This window comes from Carlito syrichta, unplaced genomic scaffold (assembly GCF_000164805.1).
Source record: "Carlito syrichta isolate Samal-C Ts95f unplaced genomic scaffold, Tarsius_syrichta-2.0.1 Scaffold288927, whole genome shotgun sequence".
Lineage (NCBI taxonomy): Eukaryota > Metazoa > Chordata > Mammalia > Primates > Tarsiidae > Carlito > Carlito syrichta.
This window is the reverse complement of record NW_007233023.1, coordinates 234,635-240,523: the sequence shown is the minus strand read 5'-3', so window position 1 is coordinate 240,523 and position 5,889 is coordinate 234,635.

Sequence of the window (5,889 nt, the reverse complement as noted above, 5' to 3'; positions counted from 1 at the left end):
ATGTACCTAACCCTGAATTGTACCCCACATCTTTAAAATAAAATTTTAAAAAATTGTTATCATTCTGGGTAGTATTTTATTATATATATGTACTACAGTTAGCTTATCCATTTTATTTATTCACTTACCGGTTGAAAAATATCTGGGTTGTATGTAATATTGGGGATCACAAATAAAGCTGCAATAAGCACTTGTGTGCGAGATTTTGTGTGAACATTTTTCTGGAGTAAGTACTTAGGACTAGGATTGATGGTAATATGGTAAGTGTATATTTAACTTTATAAGAAACTGCCAGATAGTCTTCCAGAATGGCTGAATCAGTTTTCATTGCCATCAGCAATTTATGCGTGTACTTGTTGCTCAGCATCTTCACCTGCTCATGGTATGGCCATTCTCTTTTGTAAATTTAGCCATTCTTATATGTGTGTACTAGTCTTTTGTTACAGTTTTAATTTGCATTATCCTGAAGGCTGATGATGCTGAAAATATTTCATACATTTACTTGCCTTACATATTTCCTCTTTGATGAAGTTTAAGTGTTTTGCCCATTTTTATTTGAGTTATTTTACTATTGATTTATGATAGTTCTTAATATATTCTGGATACAAATTCTTTGTCAGATATATAATTTAAAAATACTTTCTCCCAGTCTATTGCTTGTCTTTTCATTATTTAACAGTTTTTTCATACAGCATTTAAACTTTTTTCGATAGAGTCTAGTTTATCATTTTTTTTTTCTTTTATGGATTATCCCTACGGTGTCACATCTAAGACCTCTTTGCTTAATCTTGGGTCATGAAGACTTTACTTCAGTTATCAAAGTTGTTTTCTTCAGTTTCTTCCTCTCTACCATCTCCTCAGTACTTTCCCATTCCCTGTGGTGCCCTTTTACAGTCCTCTGGCTGGAAAGCTGGGGCTTTATTTACCCCGTTCTGCCATGCTTCCAACTGCAGAGTCAAGCACTAGGATGACACAGAAAGAAAATATATCAGTGAGAATTCTTGCACCCCTTGGGACTATAGCTCCTCTGCTCAGAGAGGAATGTTCCTCTTCCTTAGTTTTGGAGCCTGTGGAGTTCTGCTGCCATGACTGTTGCTGCCAGTAGACTTTCCTGCTCCTTGAACTGGAACTAGAGGGCATTTTCTTGAGATCTCTTTATCCACACTGATGTCCATATCTGATTTGGGGGCTGCCTTGAGTTCAGGCTATGGGATACTAGAGAGAAAAAAAAAAAAGGAAAATTCACTGCTGGTAAGGGGTGATTTGAATCCTGATCTTTCCCAACCTGCTTACTGCAATTTACTTTTAAGTGTTCTAAAATAGATGCTTGCATTTTGTCCTAAGTGTTTTGTCATAATTTTATTACTACATTCAATTAGAGAGACAGATTGGAAAGGGCCTGTCTCTTCTTACCCCAAACTGAAATGCTCATATCCATTTCTTGATGATGATTGGCTAAGGAACAGCGTTTAATTCAATTCTGGTTAATGAGATATGAAAGGGAGCATCTCAACAAAGTTTTCTCACTACTAAGAGAGACACACAAGAGGAGTTGCCCTCTTTCTTCTACTTCTGAATGTTGTTATAGCAAGATGTGACATCTGGGACTTCTGCTGCCGTTTTGATACCAGCCTTGGGATAAAGGCAACACACAGATGGTAGAAGAAAAACATGAAAAGAATCTGGTCTTTGATGACATAATTGAGTCTGCCCTATTTCAGGACTTCCTGCAATGAATGATACTTACTTTCCCCTTTAAGTTTGTTTGAGGTTTGGGGTTTGAGGCTTTTACTTGCTGCCAAAAAAGTATCTTAAAGTACAGTATTCTTTTTTCTATCTTTTAAAATATATTTTGTACAAGTTTCTTTTTTTTTAAATCTGAACTTCAGAGAGTTCCCTCTATTGTCATCTCTTTTCTTTAAGCCTGTGCTGTCTAGTCACATATGATTATTGAACACTCAAAATGTGGCTATTCTAAATTGAAAAGTGTTATAAAGTACAAAATATATAACATATTTTGAGGATTTACATTTTAAAAATAAGAAAAAATATTTTTAAAATAATTTTTCTGTTTATTACATGTTGGAATGATAATATTTTGGAAATATTGGTTTAATAGTTATACTATTAAAATAAATTGCATTTACTCATTTAACTTTTTAAAAATGTGACTACAAGAAAATTTAAAATTCCATATGCGGCTCACATTATATTTCTATTGAATAGCACCGCTTGAGAGAATTCCCCCTTTTGCTTTTATTGGAATATTTTACATTTGTATCATCAGATTTGTTTTAAGTGTTTCTCAACCATCTTAATCTGCTGTCCCTTTTAAAGACTTCATGACTATTTCTTTTTCTTTGAAATTATTGAGTTCTTTTTTCCATGTGCTAAATTGTTCTCAAATATGATAGAGCTTAAACCTGGAATTACTGTAAAAAATATGTTTAGCCCTATACAGGAGCACCAGCTTTAATAAAGCAGCTACTAAGTAAACTAAAAAAAGATAATGATTCTACACTATCATAACTGGAGACCTAACTATCCCACTAACAACAATAAATAGATTATCAAGGCAAAAAATCCACAAAGAGATCCAGAACCTCAATTTGACACTTGACCATATGGACTTAGTAGATACCTACGGAACACTCTACCCAACAACCACAGAATATACATTCTACTCATCACCACATAGAAGGTACTCTAAGATCGACTACATCCTCAGTCATAAATCAAGAATAAACAAGTTTCACAAGTCTAAAATACTGCCATGCACCTTCTAAGACCACAGTGGAATAAAAATAAATATCACCACCAACAAAATTCACCCAAAACCCACAAAGACATGGACACTAAATAGCATGATGATGAACAACTCCTGGGTCAACACAGAAATCAAAACAGAAATGAAGAGATTCTGGAAACAAATGAAAATGAAGAAACATCTCACCAAAACCTCTGAGATGCCATGAAAACAGTACTGAGAGGGGAATATATATCTCGATGAACACACATTAAGAAAATAGAAATAAACAAGTTAACAGACTAACAAATCACCTAAGGGAGCTGGAAAGGCAAGACCACCAAAACCCTAACTTCAGCTGAAGAATCCAGATCACCAAATAAAAGCCCAAATTTAGGACATAGAAGACAAAAATATCATAGAAAAAATCAACAACACAAAAAGCTGGTTCTTTGAAAGGATAAACAAGATTCATGGACCCCTAGCCAGAATGACCAAGAAAAAGAGAGAAAAAGCCTAAGTAAACACAATCAGAAACACAAAAGTTCAAGTCACAACTGACCCCAAAGAAATACAAATGATTATTAGTGATTACTATGCACACCAATATGGAAACAAACTTGATGACCTAAATGAAATGGAGGACTTTCTGATATCATACAATCTCCCAGGGCTGAAAAAAGAAGAAATTGAGACCCTAAATAGACCAATAACAACCCTGGAAATTGACTCGGTCATAAGAAAACTACCTATCAAAAATAAAATAAAATAAAATAAAATAAATAAAATAAAGCCCTGGACCAGTGGAATTCTACAAAACATACAAAGAGGAGCTAATACCAATCCTACTGAAAGTGGTTCAGGCAATCAAGAAAGATGGAACCCTCCCCAAATCATTTTATGAAGCTAACATAACACTGATATCCAAACCAGGTAAGATCCAACTAAGAAAAGAGAATTACAGGCCAATATCTCTGATGAACATAGATGCAAAAGTCCTCAACAAGATTCTACCAAATCAGATTTAATAACACATCTCAAAAATCATTCACCATGACCAAGTAGGCTTCATCCCCTGGGTGCAGGGCTGGTTCAACATCTGCAAGGCCACAAATGTAATTAAATATATTCACAGATATAAAAACCACAACTATATGATTATATCATTAGATTCAGAAAAAGCTTTTGATAAAATCCAGCATCTCTTCTAGATAAAAACCCTTGAGCACCTAGGCACAGAGGAAACATACCTCAGAATAGTAAGCACCATGTATAATAAACCCACAGCCAACATATTGCTAAATAGACAGAAATTGGAAGCATTTCCCCTGAAACCGGAACAAGACAAGGCTGCCCACTCTCACCCCTCCTGTTCAATATAGTGATGGAAGTCCTAACTAGAGCAATCAGAGAAGAGAAAGAAATCAGGGGTATCCAAATAGGAAAATAAGAAGTCAAATTATTCTTCTTTGCTGATGATATGATACTGTACCTTGAAAATCCAAGAGAATCTCTAAAAAACCTCCTTACCCTGTTTTGGCAAAGTTTCAGGATACAAAGTAAATGTGCAAAAGACAGTCGCATTCTAATACACCAACAACAAGCAGACAGAGAACTAAATAAAAAGCACAATCCCATTCACAATAGCCACACACACAAAAAAGAAATACCTTGGCATTTTCCTAACCAGCTACACGAAAGATCTTTACAACAAAACTACAAAACACTACTCAAAGAAGTCAAAGATGACACAAATAAATGGAAAAATATTCCATGCTCATGGATTAGAAGAATCAACATTGTTAAGATGCCCATTCTATTAAAGGCAATCTACAGATTCAACATAATACCTGTTAAATTACCTACATCTACTGAATAGGTTCTCCTCTCCCCAGCGGTAGGTGGTGGAGGCTTTGTCAAAGATGAGTTGGTTGAGAAATTGAGATATTGCCTCTGGAATATCAATTCTATTCCATTGGTCTATATGCCTGTTCCTATACCAATAACAAGCTGTTTTGATGATTGTAGCTTTATAGTAAAATCTGAAGTCTGGTAATGTGATACCACCTGCTTTGTTTTTTTTGCTGAGGATTGTTTTGACTATTCTTGGTTGTTTGTGTTTCCATATGAATTCCTGTGTTGTTTTTTCTAGGTCTGAGAAGAATGTTGCTGGTAATTTGATAGATATTGCATTGAATCTGTAGATTGCTTTAGGTAAGATGGACATTTTCACAATGTTGATTCTTCCAATCCATGAGCATGGGATATTTTTCCACTTGTTTGTGTCATCTTTGATTTATTTGAGCAGTGTTTTGTAGTTTTCATTTTAAAGGTCTTTCACGTCTCTGGTTAGGAAGATGCCAAGGTATTTCATTTTTTTGTGGCTATTGTGAATGGAATTGTGCTTCTTATTTAGGTTTCTGTTTGTTTATTATCGGTGTAAAGAAATGTGATTGTCTTTTGCACATTTATTTTATATCCTGAGACTTTGCCGAAGGCCTTTATCAGTGTAAGGAGGTTTTTGACAGAATCTCTTGGGTTTTCCAGGTATACGATCATGTCATCTGCAAAGAGAGATAATTTGACTTCCTCTTTTCCTATTTGGATACCCCTGATTGCCTTGTCTTCTCTGATCACTCTAGCCAGGACTTCCAATACTATATTGAACAGGAGGGGTGAGAGTGGGCATCCTTGTCTTGTTCCAGTTTTCAGGGGAAATGGTTCCAATTTTGTCCGTTTAGGAGTATGCTGGCTGTGGGTTTCTCATAGATGGCTTTTACTACTTTGAGGTATGTTCCCTGTATGCCTAGATGTTTGAGGGTTTTTATCAAGAAGGAGTGCTGGATTTTATCAAAAGCTTTTTCTGCATCTAATGATATAATCATGTGGTTTTTGTTTTGACATCTGTTGATGTATTTAATTACATTTATTGTTTTTCAATGTTCAACCAGCCTTGTGTCCCAGGAATAAAGCCTACTTGGTCATAATGGATGATTTTTGAGATGAGTTGTTGCTAGGATCTTGTTGAGAATTTTAGTGTCTATGTTCATCAAAGATATTGGCCTGTAGTTCTCTTTTTTTGTTGGATCTTTACCTGGCTTGGGTATCAATGTGATGTTAGCTTCATAAAATGATTTGGGGAG